Consider the following 20,801-nt stretch of genomic DNA (forward strand, 5'->3'; position numbering starts at 1 on the left):
CCTCTTTTGCGTTTTCCTTCGCAGTCAAATCCCTCGTCAACCTTCGATCCTGCCAACGCGTTCCCAAAAAAACATGTGTGATTTCTCGTATCCGCAAAGGGTAGCAAGACGAATAAATGTAAGCTACGCCGAGTGAAAAAGGAACCAAGGCAACGAAGTTCGAAGCTTCGCGCCTCTCGCGAACGATCGATCTCGCTTGCTCTTGTTGCGCTTTCCGCTCGTTTATTCCGCTCGCTGCCGGAAGGCAGATGGATGCAGGGCCGGCTATAAGCGAGTTGGCAGCACATCTCCGGGGGTTGTATTAATTCATGGGCACGCTGTTTCACAAAACTTGGCTGTGTATAAAACACTGTTCTTCAATAATATTTTCAATATCTTCAGTATCAGTTTTTAGGATATGTGGCGATTCCGTCGCATATATGGTTCCTTTTTAAAAAAATATAGAGCACCCGAGGCCTCTCCAGAGATAAATAGGGCAGTAATCTAAGGTCAAGTTGGAGTTACCTTCTTCGATACAGTTTTATGCTACGTAGATATAATTAAATCTATATTTATCTTAGAAAATTATCGATGAATCCGCATTCGCAATCTGTTTATTATAATAACATGGCGTGTCGATTAAGCAATCGTGCTGACTAATCAGAAAATCCCAATATTAATTTCAATATGATGCACTTACTGATTATTACCTACTAATTTACACGATACAGCCTCTTTCCATTCCTTCTATAATTCTGACACGTATAAATGTTCCAGGGTGTACGAATATCTGCAACCGGGTCTGAAAAGGCCGTATTTTAATCGCATCTTTCTCTTTTCACCTTGTCTGCTGGTTGGCTTCAAATTGTTCTTTTTTGTTCTTCCGTCTTTCGGGAGCAGGTGGAACGTCGTCGGCGCGGCGTCCTAATGGACGAGCGAGTCCCGCGCGGACATGAAAGATTCACGAGCGGACGCACCTCGTCGCAACTTTTTAATTAGACGATTTTTCCGAGAACATAGTTGCGTACAAGAAATGCGACGCATAACTGATGCGTTGTGAGCTTAATGAGCGAACGTTGGAAAAAATGTGTGATGGATTTCCCATGACAAAACTAATGAAATCCGGTTAGATTTAGCGAGAGTATTTTGAGAGATCGAGAAAAAAATAGGAACGTGCATTTATGATAGATTGAACTCTGACGGATATTAAAATTGACTTTTTCGGAATTTTTTTTCTCTATGGTGTATAATTTGAATCTATGTAAATATTTTTCGACAAACTTGAAAGCGAAAATTTAATAAAGTTTTTTTTTGTTACCACGTGCAATGTTTCGTATGTAACTTTACACATTCTTGACAATGGATGTAATTAATTGTACAATTAAAATCTTATATAAATAATTTAACTTATATTAGAAGAGTAAGATTCTATTATATCTGTTCATATTTCAGAAATTTAGTTCAAATTCATTTAATTCGAAAAGGATTAATCGCTTTAACTGAACTTCTATTAAAAAAGAAGAAAGTTTCGAATCTCGAATCAAGTTAAAAGAGGAAGATTCCATTTCTTCTATCATTCAACATAGATGATCAATTTTATAGTACATGTATAAGTCGCTTTTTTTACTTCGGTTAACCGGAGTTCACTACATAAATTCGCCTTTAATCTTGTCGCAGTTTTTTTTTCTTTTGTGACGTCTTCTAGATGCGTTGCTAGTACATATACCATCGACTTATCTCATCCATTACAGAAGAATGCATAAGCTGTCGACCTGTAATGTTTTAGTATCTTTTAATATGATGCTAAAGTTTGATTCATCGCACCGGTCTACGCAAACGAAATCGCGTCAGAGAGCTACCACTCGCACCGCTGTATATTTGGCAAGTGAATAAATGTTAACCACATTTTGAATGAAACAAAGATTTAACGCTCTAGTTACGCGGCGTTGAAGTTAATCCGACCGTATACGCAACCTAGCAACTTAATTTTTTCGCATTTATTTCAAAGGTGCTTAGTTATGCATAAGTTGCAAAACTAGACCGCACTTTATTATATTTCGTAAGACGCATTGTCCCTGAGAGAGAATTTTCTACGAAACAATTTATATTAAAGTTATAGAAAGTACGTCTGCAAAATAATTTATATATGTCTCATTTTAGATAAATGAAAAAATTGCAGTTGCAGTTTGCAAGTGCATCCTTAGAGAGAATATTATTATGAATATCTTGTAGAAATGTAGAAATACATCTGCACAGTTTGCTGACAGTATTAATTAATTAAGATCTTACAGATTTACAATGTCAGTGTAAATGGAAACGCAGATATTCTCCCGGGAATATTATCGATAAACGACGACGATTCCCTCGGCAGAATGTCATCAAGAACTTAATCAAGACAACGGTCCTTTCTCGATGTTGTTTATAGAGATGAACATCTCAAGAATAAAAATGCTTTTAAAAGATACAATAACAATTTACATTTTTTTTGTTTTCTCCTTCTTCTATTTCTTATCATGTTTTGAATAATTAGGATTGCTTAACTGATAAAATTTCTTCGCAGTTACACATAATTTCTTTATATATTTTGTATAAAGAAAAAATTAAGATTGATATATTTGACAAATTCTAATCGTTTATCGAATTCCAAAGAATTTAATTCTACTTTTCTTGGAGATTATAATAATGAAAGTAAAGAATTAAAGTGTATGTGCTCCTAGCTGTAATAAATCACAGGTTAAAATTTATTTATATTGCTGGTATATTATGTTTCAATTATTAATGTAACATTTTAAGAAAGAAATACACTAAACCGAAACTGTATATATAAATACAATAAAATATTCATTGAATTAATGAAAATTGGTCCAATGAATTCTCATAATGATTTAGGTTATTAAACTGTTACTAGAATTCATTGTAAGAATGCATGAATATAGTCATATATTAATGAATCCAATTGTATCAATGAATTAACTGGACATTAAGTCGGATATTGATTAGCGATCATTCATTGGGCCAAAAATGATCAAAATTTTTCAGTGTAATTACCAAGAAGTATAAATGTTTTCGAGAAATTTACGAGCAATTAGAAGCGTAGGAATGTAATATAAACAATCATCTATAACGTAAAGTTTTTTATTAATTTTCCAACATCGAAGATCGAATGCGCAATTTGTGGCTACCGAAAAGCCAGTTTTGAGGCAACTCTTTAGAGCGCAGGCATTTCGTTGAATAATGTCAGTCATTATTTTCTTTCCTTGTACACGACCCTTCTCTTACAGGGGGAACGGCTGAGAAAATAGTCGATTTTGTCCCCTGTAAATTACAGTGTCAGATCTATCATAAATGAGCTCGTGTGTAACAAAATGAATTCGTTTACAACTTTATGATGCCTTCTTGTTTTATCAGATAGCTACTTTATCGAGAGAATACGTCGCATTTCGAAGACGTAACAACATGATAAGCCACAAATGTAAAATTTATCAGATTAATTAAATTTAACAGGAAAATGGTAGAAACGGCGACACATAACTAATGTAATTAAAAACTTCCCTGATGCATCTCGTCGACGTACATTATTGAATGTTTAAAAGCTATTTTACGAAGTATTTCGCTAATGGATAACAAAGTTCATTAATCCCATACAGATTGAAAAATGGACCTTGTGAAATTTCTCGGCAACACCTCAATTATATTAGCGGAGCTGTCGCAGGTGCTCGTGGCGCAATATTAAGATTTCGGCGTGATACAAACGTGGGGATTAGCCGTAATTTTCAAAGGGACATCTCTGCTATTATCCATTTTCCTTGTAGGATCCGTTTTCTTAGCAGAAGGCAGTTACTTGATGAACTTGCTTCGTGTGACTATTCTTTATTTATTATCTCGATCGGGTAATTAAGAATACCATTTCGTACGTAATCTCTCCAGATTTGGATGGCAAAACTCGATGTTTCGATTTCCAACTCGATTTCAAGGATTTAATCAGTCAACCATAACACGACACACGTCGTTAAATTTTAAATAAGAATCTCGGAGGATATGAAACGTTCCGGAATTTTCGACCTTCATTTTGCGTGGTTTCTTTGATCAACATGGACTTAATTTTTGTTTCGATAATTAGAATATAGAAGCTTAGGGAGTAAAACTTTGGTCGAAGTTCAGAGAGATTTTATCTCTTCGATGTATTCGTTCAACTGAGGTATTATATATTAATAAAAAAGTTACAACGAATTTCGCCTTTACAGTCCTTAATCGGCTTCGAATACATCAAAGAATATAAGGTCATTAAAATTAAAATTACCTCTTCTCAATATTCAAATAAATATATAGAATTTGTATTAAAATAATATAATTTATATTACCATATCATTCATAATATTTTTATAAATGAGAACAAAAGGGAGTAAAATTCATTAACCTATCATTTTTATATAAAATTTTTGTATAAAATGGTTATACTCTTTTGTTTTCACCCACAAAAATATTATAATAATATAATAATATAAATTATATTATCTATACATTATGTTAAAGAAATTCATTCACAATTACTGTTTGACTGTAATAATTCCATGTCCTTTTGAACTTTGCATGTAGAAATAAATGAAAAAAGCAAATGTAAATACGGGTACCAGGTCGTACCATTAATTAATTGTCGACGTAATATATACTTGATATATTTCAGGGAAAATATCCTGTAATATAGGCATAGACATCGAATCGCAATATCGTTCGATGAATACGATATCATTGTACAATTAATAATCAAATATTTGCTTACTTTACGCGATATTAATCCTTTACGAGAATTCTCTTTTTGATATACGGCAAGTTAAATGAATTCATTTTTCGCTCATTATGGTTAAATATGAGAAAATGGGAGAAAGAGATTAATAAAATATACGCATGGTGCACATGAAACAATTGGTCATAAAATACTTTCTATGGTGTTATTATTAAAATAGAGCTCGAGGGATCGTTACAGCGAATTTATGATATAATTTCTACTGTGTGTATCGCGCATACGAATTCGATAAAAACTGTGTGTCACAGTACATTTATATCTCAATCGCCGGAAATCATGGTAAGCGCACAGAATATAATTCTTTCCTATCAACGAATTGCATTGTTAGAAATTCGTCGCACGGATGCATGTAGTAGTTTTTTTCACTAATTCGTGTTATCGCAGAAATTATATTTTATGTTCAAACCTATTTTCAAATGGGGTTCGAATAAAATAAATTTTCAACTGTAAATTTTCAAAGAGGATTATAATAAAATAAAAAAATAAATGATGTACTATAATTCGATGATATAATTAATCCTAATTAATATCTCACCTCATTATAATTTAATTACTTTTCTTGAAATAGCCTTTCGTTTAAAATTTCACTAAAACTTCTAAGGAAAAATAAATTGACCGCCTCTATTCTCAGTCAAAAGAAATAAATTTTTGCCTACGTGCAAAACATTTATTCGTGTGTCACATTATGCCGCTGTAAGCCCGATCCCTTCGCTTCGTTTTCCCAGCCACCACGTCCACCTATCAGTCCTGAGGAAAGTCTCATCCCTTCGTCGGCCTCCAGCCACCCTCTATCCGCTCCCATCGCGCAGCCCACATTCAACCCCGTACCTGCGCCCGTTCTCCATGTATACACGTAAACGCAGAGGGGATGGAAAGCACGTCTGCGCGATGAGAACCGGGATAGCAGTGAGCCTCTTTCGCGGGGGATCCGACGTGCTTTTCCACCCTCGACGACGACAGTCCTGCCGCATCGCCAAAACGTACCACACAATCGTGAGTAAATTTGCACACTCGCTGATCTCTCGCTCATTTCTCCTCTGTCTCTCTTTCCTCGTCCCTCTTTCTCTTTCGGCCGTCTTTTACGATTCGTTCTCCGGTGTCTCTTTGTATATCTTTATCTTCTTTCGTTTTACTTCATCACTTTGTTTTTCTCTTCGTTTCTCTCTACTTCATGTTTTTTACTTTACTCATCGCCGCAATTTTATCTCTCGTATATCCAGTGTCCGCGAAGGGGTCTCGTGGTACGCGCGTGGTACGCAAAATTTTCTACCGTTTTGTTTTCGCGCCGGACCGGAAGACAGGGTGAAATACGCTTCGTGTCGTTTACAATTGTAGGAATAACGGAGACGATTGTAGAAAGCGACTTTAGAGCGTCGGTAATGTGCGAGTTGTAAAGCCTTTCATTTCGTTGGTCCAAGAGATTTACCGCTGTAAATCTTACCGGAATAATCTGCGAGTTTACACTGAAGCGCAGGACATTACGTGAAACAATTTTACGTTATTTGCCATCATTATAAAGTAGAAACCTTTAGATTTTAAAGGAGAAATGATTCCAGAGAATGAGATTAGTAGCGAATTACGTGCAAGTCGTAAAACTTCGTTTCTTTGTTCAGGAATTACTGCTGTTTTTATCGGCAAGTCGTTTTCTTGATTGCTAAAGTATTCTTATAGTTGAGTGCTGTATAAAAAAAAAACACTTTTATATCATTTACTACCGTACATAATAGACTTAAAGATTCTTAAAATTTGCGCATAGTTGCATTTACTTATCTCTTCTAACTTTAATGTCATTATTATACTTCTATAAAAAATGTGTTCGAAAATAATTATACGAATAAAGAAAAAACTAAAATTCTTCGCATTTATTCTCTTTTACTTTGCTCGTTAAATCGTTTTATTTAATATTCTCTTACTTATTTAAGAAATTTTGTCAAGTTAAGAATTCAATTGTTTGTTAAATTATTAAAATGCTACATATAGTGTTTTATAATAATTTTTTAGTTAAGGTAAAAGAAACAAAATTTTGAAGATTCAAAGAAAATAAATCTTCCTTTGAATAAATTTTATTCGGAAAATATCAGACGAAAAGTATCTTTCTAAATCACGACGATGGATATACGTGAAGATCTTAAAATGTTATCGATCGTGCCGTTATCCGGTAAGCTAAACTCGGACAAAGTTAGTAATAAAGTCTTCGTGGAAATATTTTCAAACTCGCGTAACGATCGTAAACTAGCTTTATATTAGAAACATAGTTATCTATGTCCAACGGTTTGTGGCTCGTCTGTTCTTCGTTCCTAAAAGTTGCTTAAAAATGCAATAAAAATATCCAATTTATATTTTCGCAACACTCTGCATATTTTAACTTCTAAAATATAATAAAAGCAACGAAACAAAAATCATATTACGAAAAATATACATCGTCCAAGTACAATATCAAAATATGACTAAAGACTCGTAGCTTTCTAATGTATGTTGATATTTTTATAAGATAAATGAAAACCAGTAATATATAAATATATTTCAACTATATTTACAACTAATTATTTTCAAGAAGCAAAATTTACACAAAAAATTGTACACAAGAAAAATTGTAATTTAAATAACAAAGTAATAAAAATGTGTCTCAAAGGCGCATTATCAAGTTTAACGTGGAAGAATCACAAAAGAAACGAGATTTAAAGATTTTTTACTACGCATATATTATAATACATTCCACAGGGTCGTGTCGCGCGAATGATTTGGTCAATTATGGTGGTAGAATCATTGCGAATATATTATTACGCTACAACGAAGGTATTGCATTGCATTGATCGATGGTGAAGAAATAAAGATTTCCTGCTTCGGCAGGTGCAGTCACAGTTGTTCGAAGTTCCGGACGATCAAGGAAACGAAGTTAAGACAAGCGCGAGATCGTGTTAGGATATATTGAATATCCCTTTTTTTTTCGCCGCGGAAGAAACCTGACCGCTTACCACGAGTTCCACTTTCGTTAAAATTCATAAGACCATCTTCATAAATTATGTGCAAAATATTATACAGAGTGTCCCAAAACAGTCGAATATCTTTTAAATCACTAATTTCTTAGTTTTGCAAAAAGGAACCGATTTTTTAAAAATAAGAATACCGAAAAAGTTATTTCTACAATTTTTGTCATTACAAAAATTTTTTCCGAATTTTAAATTAAAATTCTATTAAAATAAAATATAATTCAAATTATAATTAAAAATATATGATGTGTTTTGTAGTATAATTTTCATTTCAAAATTTAGTCAAAAAGTTCTATTTTTCACTGATTAAAAATTAATTTATTAAATTATTAAAAAACACCTGGTTTTGGGGCAGCCTAAATATACAGACCAAAAGCTTGAACCCCTTTCACGATACGTTGTCCCCCTGAGTATGTATATCTGGATGTGAATCATAGTAAATATCTAACAATAAGCACCAAATCCCACTTATGTATGCGGCCGTTATGGTTATTCCAAAAAACAAAATATTCTATTGAAATGTCAGATATATAATCTGCATACAGACCCACATGTAAAATATCTATTATTTTATATATGTAAAATGTCCAAAATTTCGCAGATAAATACATCTGTGATTATAATTATGTGATTAACTCTCAACTATTATGGTTGGAGCGCGAAGTAATTACGTTATGTGAGCCAAACTGACCGTGACAAAAAGCAACATTGTATTTTGTGTTAATTGCTTTTAATAATTCGCCTTTATGGCGAACAGATAAAAGTAGGTCACGCATAAAAATAGGGAAAAAATTAGGAAAAACAATAAACTAAAAAGCTTTTAATATCGATATAAAAGATCTATCGTTGGAAGATCGTTGGAATTGATTTTGATATTATCATAATAATTGGGGGTTAAAACATACGTCATTGATAGTGCTTAATTTGAATCCACCTTCTACAACGAACAATTGATTACACGCGTATCAGCCAGGACAAAATATCATGGAATATTAGAGGGCAGGTAGATATAATATGCGTCTCTATACAAAACACGATATAGATTACCGATAATAATTGTTCGGCAATATTTTATTGACGCAAGGGGAACTTTATGCGAAGGTTAAGCTAATAATATAACCTAATATTATTACTTTCGCTAGGACTTTAAAAAAGATCATTCGAGTGTCCGTTATTTCATTATAAACTTTAGCGCCTCATTACATCACGACCCTTTTGTTTTAAACTGCTATTTGGAGATTTGTTATTGCATAATTAATCAATTGATCAATATTTGTTTCACAATTTCATATTAAAATTACGCATTATTCCCTTTCACGTAAATTATTAATCTTTAACTACTATATTGTAACGACTAGTTTAATTTGTTGTATTATATATGCGCCTCAATAAATACATGATATAATTTACATCTTAACAGAAATTGGGGAATATTATCGATGTATGTTATTTTTTTTAATTGCTATAATAATTAATGAAAAATATTTCATTTAAAAATATTGGAGAAGTAAAAAACAAATAAATTTTATTCCATGTTTCGTATAATATTTAACATATTTGTTTGCTCTATCGTAGCAGTTAAAAATTAACAGAAATATTTCTATATTTAAAAGATTAAATTGAAAATGTTTCTATATTTAAAAGATTAATTTGAAAATTTTATCTCTCAAAATGACGTGATCTTTTAATTGAAGTTGAAAATTAGATGATTCGTTACTGACAATTGATAGAGGTAGAACAAAGGTAATTGACGAAATAGATCCGTCAATTTTTATATATCGTTGTATCGCAGAGAGAATGTCGAGCAATATTGTAAACAAGATCAAAATGATGCGCCGATGAACTTTATATCCTCAAAATGGATGAAATTCTACCGATGACTCTACCGATTGGTTCACGATTTATCTAGCTTATCGCTGTTTTGATCCGCGTCTATTTATTTTCCAATGCAAGTCGTACCTCTAATGGCACAATCACTATAACTCGTATACGAGCTACTTTTAAAGATAGGATATTTATGATGTTTGAGACGAATGTAATGTATAGATAATAAAAGATGTTAGTGTTACTGCGATTGCTGACGACGACGACGACGAGGACGATGAGGACGATAACAATAATGACGATGTACGCGACGATGCGGTGTATATAACGGATCAGTATCGCAATAACCTGCCAATATTGACTCGATATTTCCGTGATGCATCGCCGGCTCTCGATATCAATACGCAAAATCGCGGACAAATATTGACTGGAAAAATTATGTCGTCATAGTCGGTTGGATGACTTTATTGATAGATGAGCAGTTGAGTAAATATAAGGATAACGTAATGATTCTCGGACGCATTTCTCTTCGAATTCTCCTCCAACAAGTAATCATGGAGTGCATGAAAGCGATGCACGTATGTAGCTTATTTTGAAGATAACATAAAAATCATCTGTTGAAAATATTTTCACGATAAAATTTCTTATGGAATCTTATTTATCGTTTTCAAATAAATAATTCATACTAAGAATTGAAAACTTGAAGTATAAAATGGAAAATTCTGTAAAAAGTTTGTTTCTATGTTTAAAATGTATTATCTTCGTACTTATTTCGTAGTTGCTTTGTAGTTGCTTCAGATTCGAAGAGACTGCTTGATCGCTCTTGTCAGTCATGCCACATTGCAGAAAGTAGATGAGGTTTGTTCTCTTAAGCGAAAAGAGGGAAAAGTGTAATTTATGATGCTCCTTTATTGCTCTCTTCCTCTTCCTTTCATCATTTCTCGTTGAAATATTTACGCGTAGATAGCATCACATAGATGGGGTATCGAAGCCTGCCGAATCAGCCGTGATAAAAGTGTAGCACGTGTCACTTCTGGATTTGTTCCGGTGAATAAGCAGAAATCTGATGGGGACGATAGATGAAAAGAGGAAAAATGCTAGTCGCGAAATGCAAGGCTCATGGTATATCGGCAATTTATTCCTTGTTGGTCCTGCATCTTTTTGAAGCGCCGGTCCTCGCAGACTCCCTCGGGTACCGGACAGGCCGTCGTTGAATATAAATTTAAGGATTAGTCTGGCGAGACGATGAAAAAGGCGATGTTTTAGGGTCGGGACGAGTTAAGCCGGGGGCATACAGACGTTTCTGAATATGGAAATATCGATCAGGCGACTACGAAGAGTAATGCCTCTGTAAATGGGAGACGCCGGGAGATCTGTCTGAGAGAGGTCACGTTACATTTGCGCAGAGATTTTTCATAGACGAGGTAAACGAGGTGCTATTCTCACTACGCCGAGAAATGATGTATGATTCCTGTGTGTAGCATAGTGTCGATCGCATTATAGATTCTGTCACGTTTGCTCGTAAATTATTGCCTTGGGTACTGTATAGATTTAAAAAAAAAAGAATTTAGTATCCATTCGTTAATCAACATCTATGATTAATATTGCGATGTTATCGTCCTAGTCTTTTTTTACAATGAAATAAAATCGATCAATTGATCTTTTCGGTAGGAAAAATACTGGAATATAGAAGCAACACAAAAGAATCATAAATTATATGAAAATTGGAAATTAAAATTATTTCGGAACAGTTCATTTTACATCATTGTAAATTGTAGTGAATGTCGAGTTATATTTCCTGTGGCACGCGAAAGTCCGTTTTCCAAAAATTCTCATGCATGCGCATACTAGATATTGTGCAGCGGCTTGTTTTCGTTTTTCAGAAAATATTGACCGTAACACCAAACATGATTCCATTTTTTTTAATACAAAGGATATACAATTCAACAGCGAACATACCGCGGGTTTACGAGAAAAGAGCATTACATACTCGCAAAAACATACTTGCATTTGTGACAAATGGGGATTTCAATTTTGTGATAAAAATGGGGATTTCAAAGATTTTTGAAAATCTGTGTAGCAGTTATATATAATATTAAGACAACTAAAATTTTAATTAAATGTTTTTTATTTGTTTACTTATTCATTTTACTTATAGTAATCCTTTAACAACAAAATAAAAAATTAAAAATATCTCATACATTTCGGGTAAAAAATAAAATATTTAGAGAAATTTTTCTCCTTTAAGCTTTTAATACTACAGAGTTCTCAGAGTGTGAAATACATTTTTGTTATTTTACGCTTTCAAGATCTGATATCAGAATCAAAAATATCCTGATCGATTACAGGCCGATCTGTTATTTCGAGCTAATCTATGACATCGTGAAATTTATCAAAACTGAGAAAGGACAGCTGCGTGTTTTCGTCTGTTATAGTGTTTTTCCCTGGCATATAAATCCATGTGATATCCAATAGCACTTTATACCTAGCGAGACGCACTCGATTTACTGAGAGCGAAGTTGCGTTATACGCAGGTGTCGCATCCGGCGGTGGTCCGGTCGAAGTATTGTTCTCTGTGAAAAGCAAAAGCGAATTGTGCCCCGGTTTCGCTACAGTATCGACCGCTTAGGCTCGTCACTACATCCCGCTACTATTGCAGATTCCGGTTATGCAATGGTGTTTGCGATGCGACAGCTTCGGTGTTCGCAAGCATAAGCTCGGATCTATACACGCAGATCGACGGCGATGGTAGAATTCATAAAGGGCAGCAAGCACAATGAAACATGCGTTTCTACGCGGAATTATACCGTACGTGGTTTGTATGACAGCAATCAGCATCGTAATCATAATGTATTAACAATAATCTCAAAGCGCGATTCGTTGATTAAAATAAATCGCCGTTGCATACAAATTGGAAAATTTGTATTAAATTTAATACATTTCACGTGCTCCAAGCGGTTCACTCAAATATTTGTGTAAATTTTATACAATATGAATATGTTAGAAAGTAACACAAACATCATAAAAAAATTAATACAAAAAATGTATTGATCGTACCGTAAAAACTATACTAAGAGACACAATTTGTAAGCAAATTGTGAAAGTATATTTTTCCAATAAACTTAACATTTATCATACATTAAATTAACATGTATTTTATTCATTTATATATAAATTGTATTATTTATTATGTTAAAATAACATTCTATGTAAAAAATTCAATACAAATTTTTTAATGAAGAAGTAAGTGGATCGTTTTTAACGCAAATATAAAATATTTTGATTGTGCATAAATTGATCAAGGTTTTTTATACTAATCATGACAGTCTTAGACTGATTTTTTTCATTACGAATGCCGATTACAATTTACCGCGAATTTCGAGCGCTTTTGCGAATCACATTACATTAATTTTTTCTCTAATATTTGTTGTATGACGTCCGGCTTCATCGCGTCACTGTAGCGCCTCCAAAGTAATCTTTCAAAAAGTAACGAGTTACAGGCATTTATGTAACGCGGATGCTTCGCGAGAACACGAAGTGCGAGTTGTCGCGTTTTCTTTGATCGACGATGCGAGATCAAAGCTCCGTTCCTCCGAAGCGTGGCCCTCGTTATCACGGCGAACTGTGCATTATATGCTGAGTAACAGCATGCTACCATGATAACGTACATCTACGACGTTTTCAAGAGAAATAGAAAATGCTGAAGAGAGTAAATACAAGAACTTACAATTACATTTTGCGGAGTTACAATAAGCTGTGAAAAAGTTCTGAAATAAAAATAATAAAGCAATCGGATTTAGTAATTAATTAAACGCGTATTTCAATTAATTATTTTCTCTTTTTTCCTTCGTCAAAGTTTCTTCAAATATGTTATTTCTGAAAATATATGAAACACTATTAACTTACATTATCATATCAATTATAGCGTTTCTTTATTGTCCAAAATAAAAATGTAAAGATTATATTTTGATAATTTATTGCCAGTCAAAATTCAAATTCACGGAAATTTCATTGTTTCGACAAGAAGAGAGATGTTTGGATGGAATTTCAGATTAACGTAAATTCGATCGATAAAGGGACCCGAGGTGCTTAACTGGCGCAAAGTTTTTCAATCAACCGTAATCCACGTGTTAGATTGTTACATGATTTTTGAAGCGAGTACAAAGGTACGATTCGCCAGTAAATGTTTATCTTTTTTCATCGAGGGAGTACAATTTTACTATTTAAATTCCAAAAAAATATGTCATATATATTGCGTTAAAAATTTCTATCGTACAACGACACTTTATTTCGCAAGTTTGCAACATTTCCTCTGTAATATACTGCAATCATATTCGCGTAAAAAATGTGCGACCGTTATTCTTGAATTTTCCTGAAACGTCTCTCTCACGCGTTTTTCGAGCAAATATTCTTACATCTCGTAATAAATAACAGAATTGTCCGATTAAATTACGAATGTCGTGCAGTACAACGAATTGCTAGAAGTTCCACGCATATATTATATTTATTCTCGACACTAGCAAATATAAAGTAGAAGACACATTTATTTGCTTTCTATAGTTGTTCTTGCAACTCTTTAATTAATTGAAAAATAATTGCTTTTGTTAATGGATCACTTAAATAACCAAGTAAACGGGTGAAACGGAGGTGGCAGAAGGGATGCCGTGTGCCACTTGTTGTTCCGACCAGCCGCAGAGAACTAGAACGTTTTAATTAGTGTGTGCACGTGTCTAGTAACGAAGTTGTCCCGTCGCTTAACAGGTGTATGCATGCTGTGATAGGCATTGACATTTCTCTGCGTTCTCCTCCACGTTACACGGTGAAAAAGTTCGCAAATGCACCATCGATATATAGGCGGTGCCGGGAAATTTATGCGTTTATAGTTAGAAAGAGTAATTATCGTAAGATGTAAGAACACTCAACGTATTTATGCATCATTATTTTATGCAGTTATTTTACGCATCGTTTGCTACTTTACTTTTCCGAGTAAAGACGATACAGTCATATTAAATAGACTTAAAAATAGTAGTATAATTTAAAATCTATAAAATAATTATAAAAATAGTAGTACAATTTATATGAATATAAAATCTTAGAATATAATATATGAATATAAAATTTTGGAATTAATTCTTGTGCATAATCATTTTATCTCAACATGATATAAAATTTATCAAACCATAATAAAAGTAGCTGGAAAAATTGCGTTAAACAATTTTTTTTAATATTCAATACATAATCTTTTTTAGAGTACGATAGATTATTATTCGGACCAATGGTTGAATTTTTTCCTGTTCACAAAAATTTATTTCTCCTCATTTTTCCATTCTCTCCATTACTTAATATCTTTTTTGGATTAAAGGATCTGCAAGATGAATATTTTCGATATAAATGCCTTTAATTATTGTTATCGAATATAATCGACTAGTGAGAAGTTTTAGCAGGGATATGACGTGCGAGACGCGTTAATGAACTGTCACAGCGTAATTTCGGGCGGTACATTATTTCCGCTATTGCAAATGGAAACGGCAGTTGCAGAGGGTGCGGCAATGCTTTGCCAGTCGCAAACTTTTTGCAAAGCGCTAATAACGATGTTTCACAATAAACGAACAGGCGTTTTGGGCGTGTTCGTTTTAATATGTTAATGTGCAAGTGAAATAAATTTTATTATGATCACGGCCGTACGGATTTCCATCGTACAAAACGACATCCGTTTATATTGGCTTCGGGCATATTGACGGTAATCACATGATATTGTGATTGGAAATTGTCAGCATGTCAGCAATGGGTGTTCTCGAAACGTTTATTTGTCGCATTTACGCGCGATCATCGCGCTGTCACTAGCAATTAATCACTTCGTTCGGCCCAATTCGGACGGATCATTTAATTGTGTAATTGTAAGAGAATTTGCTCGAACTCGCTTGTAATAATCGTTACAACGTCGCTAACATAAATAGATATATTTTGCCTTTTATATTTTTATCTCTAATCTTCAAATACTAATTTACTATTTGAAAAAAGAACTAAATATAAAGGAGATATATTAAATATTTTTTTAAACAAAGAACAGGGTCTCTATAAAATTATATATAGATATCAAAGATTTACACACACACATAGAGTCTCCGGATTATTCATATCTTTCTTCATCAGTGAATTCTTTAATTCGGAATCACTTTTTCCGATAAAAGTTTAATTGAATTGTTATCTTTCTTTTATAATATTTTAATACTTAATATTTAATAATACTTTCCCCGATAAATTCTATAATTAAATTCACAAAAATCGAAAGAGATATCCATAAGTTATAAAATTTTCCTCATTTATTCATTTTTTTATCGATTAAATTTACGAATTTATGCATACGTTCATTAGCTCTCTAATTTATATTACTACCTCGAATACGGGCTAATCGATAGAACACTCTTTTTTCGTGATACATACGCTATCGGAACAATGTCGATGATAATTATCGTGCCATGCCATTATAATACGAAAACGAGGTGGATCGTACTCGTAATCTATACATTACTATATACGTAATCGCACTGCAATTTCTCTAAACCAAGGACGTGTTTTCCTCAATCGGCTTATTTTCGTTCTTTTCACATATCGGGAAGAGGGAGGGCGAGGATTTATAATTATCGCCGCCGTCGCAGTGTTTTATCAAAGCGTATTCTCGCCAATATTGACTATACCTGTTAGTCTATCACCGTTAAATCCATTAATTGACGCTAAGTAGGTTGGATGAGCGGCGCTGCAACAAGACGAAATAAAGTTGTTCTGCGCAACGTGTGACCCTCGCGGCTGTCTTTTTTCTCTCCCTTTCGGCTTGTTTGTTTCTCTTCCTTTCGTCATCATTCTCGTTTGAGATTATGAATCGTTCCCATTATGAATCGTCTTCGTTGATCATTAACTGTCCATCGGCTTATTAATTCTAAAGCGACACCTAACACCGTCGATAAATCACATTTCCTCTCGTTATTCGATTAGTGAGCTCTGCGCGGTTAATTAACGATCATCGAGTTATCGAAGTAAAGAATCGGGCAGATCCGAGAAAATCTCATAAAATCGAAATGTGACAGTGATATGTAAATAATTCGCGAAGTTGCAATTTAAGTTGATTTTTGTCGTTACATTCCGTGACATTAAAAAGGCCATAAAAAATTAGATCAAATAATTGTCCTTATTATGATTAACTTTATTAGTAATATAAAATTTCAAATATTTATGATATTCTTGATAAAGAGTTTTAAATTAAAAATTTTAGCAATAAAACCTATTATGTCTATAATAAATAAATTTTTCATTAACTAATACATCATATTTATCTTCTAAGGTTGAATCCTTTGAAGTTAAATCCTCTTATTTTTATATTTCGGTTTCGTATAATATAAAAAAAAATTTTTAATAAATTTATTATATTGAGTTGGGACAAAAGTTCTTAGCACTACTTCATTTATAAAAAAAATCAATACAAAAAAAATCTTGGGAACATTTTTAAAAAACGATTTTGTATGGAAAACTTTAATCTTTCACCTTAGAAAGTTGAAAATTTTAGCAAACACGTGACAGGCCCACAAAGTAAGAAAAAAATTTCCAATTTTATTCAGCTTGTTTTCTACATGCAAAAGTTACCAGATTCACATAAACTCAAAAGACGTAGTAATTTTTCAATAGTAGAGATTTTATGCTTTAAAACCCTACTTTAAAATTTAAATTTCGTTTATTTTTAACAAAGTTATAACTGCTTGAATTTTGAATATTTATTCAATTGATGTAAAATAGATATAAATTAGTTTAATACAGAGATTACCATTACAAAGTTTCGTAATGTGCAATAATATAACTACTTTCCTATTTTTAATATCAATTTGTCGTGCGCAACTTTGCTTCGTTCATTATTTTATAATTAATTAAAATATACACATTAAAGCATAACAAAGTAATATCGTGTGCATAAGAGAGCATAAAAAGAACAATTTCGTCTTTTTACTTAAAAGAGAATTTATCTTCGTTATTATCTTTATATGTGTAAGAATGAGAAACACTGTCATGTGCTTTTTAGCCAATAAATTGGTTAAAAAGTCAACGCAAATGTACGAATTTTTCGTGAAGAAAGTTGAGTAAAAAAAAATTCAAAATAGATTACTAATAAATAACTATCTATAAAGTAATAAAGAAATATAAGTAGAGATATCATATTTACATTTCATTTTTAGGTTTTTTTCAATTTATCGATCAGATGCTTTCCAATTTTTGTGCTTTCATTAATCAAACATAGGTATATCGTAAAATAAAGAAGTATATCAAGTATATGTATAAATAATAAAAATACATAACGTATATAAAATATAGAAATATTACAAAGAAAGTTTCTATTTTATTTCTTTATTATTATATTTATTATTATTATCTGCAAAAATGTTTAAACATAAAAATAAAATAAAAATAAAAATAAAAATAATATTAAAATTTGCAAATTGGTTAAAAAACATTTTATTAGTATATTTCATATACATATACCTCCGTGGAAAAGATAGTGGATTTTGTTATAAAGTTCTCTTGCTTATTTCGCAGTCATTGCAGTCATTTTCTTAATTACTTTATTACTATTTTTTGCTTCTCTTCAAACAAAAGAATTAACGATACGAAATAATTCCGCTTGTACTTTGAAACTTGTTTTCTCGTGGCGCAACAAAATTCAAAAAGACAAGAAGCCCGGTTGGCTTTCAATAGAACGCTGAAAGTGCAGAAAAGGAGAAAACACTGATAAGGAGAAAAGGAATCGGAATCTTTGTCGTGTCTATCTTGATAGTTGAAGATTATTCCTTGAACTCGTGTATTCCGATACTGAAGTACTTTCAATTCGTTAATTGAGTACAATATCAAAGAAAAACAACCGAATAGTGCTCAATCGCGCATTTTTGTAATTTTAAGACCATCCCTTATAAAAAAGGAAAGTTCTATAATAAAAATATTATTTTATGCCGCTAGTACAATAATTGCAACAAATAAAAAATAAGATAGGACGTCAAGTAAATTAGAATATTATGATTATCCTGATATACCATTTTCGAGATTATTATCTAATTTAATGATATCCAACCATTCTTTTACTCGCTTTTATAAATACTACAAAATTCCAAACGGTCGGAAATTCCAGTACTGGAATGTAGAAGACGAGGTAGAGATACAGCTTGTCGAGCTATGCAAGACAGTTGTGCTCGGTTTTTATATCTGACACTTTAAGTCGTGAAAACATTCATTCTCTTAGCTGGAAAATAACGCATTTTGACAAAAATACAGTTTTTTTTATAACACTTCATCTGTTTAGTAAGATGTTAAACAAATTTTTAATATGCAATTTTTAATATTAAATAGTTATTTCCTTAAATTATCATCAACACAAAATTAATTAAAAGTATTTTCAATCTCTTGCTTAAAATGTCTTTCGATATATCTCGGATAGTATAAGTTATCGAAAAAAGAGTAAAAAAATGTTCTATGTTCATGAACTACTGAAAACATCACGATCTCCTATATTTTTATCAAGAAAAAATTAAAAATTAAACATTAATTAAAAACTGACCAAGAAATTTAATTATCGTTCAGGTATATATCAAGTATATTTTATAAATTCTGTAACTTATACATGCAGATGAATTACGCACTCGACTTGCTTTATGGAAAGAAAACGCTCGGAACGCGATTAAGTCCATGAAACTCGCGGCAAAAACTTCACGAAATCGCGCGAGTAAAAAGAGGATACGAATGGCGTTTCCTGTTCCCGACAAATATCGCGGCGATGTGTCAAGTACAGGAGGTGAACAATTAAATTGTGCGCGCGTACAATTGAGTTTTTGAAATTACGGAAAGCACCACGGCGAAATTGTAGATACGTCTCTTTTTGCGATTATGTATGTATGCGTTGCAATTATGTGCACGTACAATTATAGGTCAATACGATTACCTAATAATTGTCGTTCAATAGTCAAACATTTCACGTGGTCGTGAAATTTTTGTTTCAATGTAATTTTGATTGGAAAATAATAATATGATACATATTCTTTACAATTATCTGTATATCGGGCGAACTATATTATTGTCTATTGTCTTGAAAATATCAGATCTTAAAAAACGTACAATTATTCGTTTTTTGAGAGTGCCAGAAAGAAATGTTAACATTCTATGATTCTATGTGTAAATAATTAACGCGCAAAAATTTAATTTTTTAAATAAATAAATAATAATTCTAACTTATACAGGTTGCTAAAATTGATAATTGTTGGAACTTTGTCTTCAAATTACATTAGTAGAATCCGCATTAGTAGAACTCACGAGTAGTGTTAACGGGATCTGTAGCTAAAAATGAAAATATTTATCTTTTTCTTGTATTTTAGAGGGGAAGTATCACGTTAGATTCGCGAAGTTAACACGCCATACTTTCAATTTTGATTTTTTAGATAAAAAATGTGGAAACTTTTTTTATTTTTAGAAGGAATTATAAAGCTATAAAAAGTATTAATTAGAACTGTCATAATTTTTTTTATATTAATAGAAAAATAGAATATCGAACACTAATTTCACGGATATCCAAAAGTAGGTTCTGTGAAGTTAGTACGACACATTCTATAAAATAATATTAAAAAATTTAACATGATATCTACCATGTATAAATACTGAATGGTTTTCTTAAACAACTTGTACAGAATAAATTTCGAATATTCAGTGTTTTTTAAACTGATATATATGGGTAGAGGAATATTTTATAAAATAATTATTAGCTAACAATTAAAGCTAGAACTATATTTTGTCGATAAAACTTGGATATTTTTGTACGACATTTGATATGTTTTAGAATTTCTCCGCTAAATCATTATATTCAGCTTAATAAATCGATAAAATGACCATTAAGATTTTTTTTCTTTTCGTAGAAAAAGTATATGTATCTGATTCTAATGACACAAAAGTCTGAAAATAGTTTAACCAATAAATGTCTTGAATAATCGGTTTTGACGTGAATTGATCGCTATCAATTATGGTTTACGTTTACGCGAATGGTAGTCGGCAATATCGTTATACATTGCAATAGTTGCAACAGGGTGCAGCTACTATACGAAGAGCTCCGTTTATGAACGTCATCGATGCATTCCGATATGTAAGTAATTAGATACCCGGTGGACGATCGCTGGTGGTAAAGC

The 20,801-nt window shown here is 32.3% G+C and overlaps 1 protein-coding gene across 1 annotated transcript in view; it reads left to right on the plus strand.

Annotated features, from left to right (window-relative positions):
* Positions 1–5,718: 5,718 nt before the first annotated feature.
* The window catches only part of rsh (Rap GTPase activating protein radish), a 127,428-nt gene continuing 112,345 nt past the window's right edge, over positions 5,719–20,801 (plus strand). The window contains exon 1 of the mRNA XM_018446761.1: positions 5,719–5,776. The gene's annotated coding sequence lies outside the window, so the exon portion shown is untranslated. The remainder of the gene's footprint in view (positions 5,777–20,801) is intronic.

This window comes from Mycetomoellerius zeteki, unplaced genomic scaffold (genome assembly GCF_001594055.1).
Source record: "Mycetomoellerius zeteki isolate Tzet28-1 unplaced genomic scaffold, Tzet1.0 scaffold188, whole genome shotgun sequence".
NCBI lineage: Eukaryota > Metazoa > Arthropoda > Insecta > Hymenoptera > Formicidae > Mycetomoellerius > Mycetomoellerius zeteki.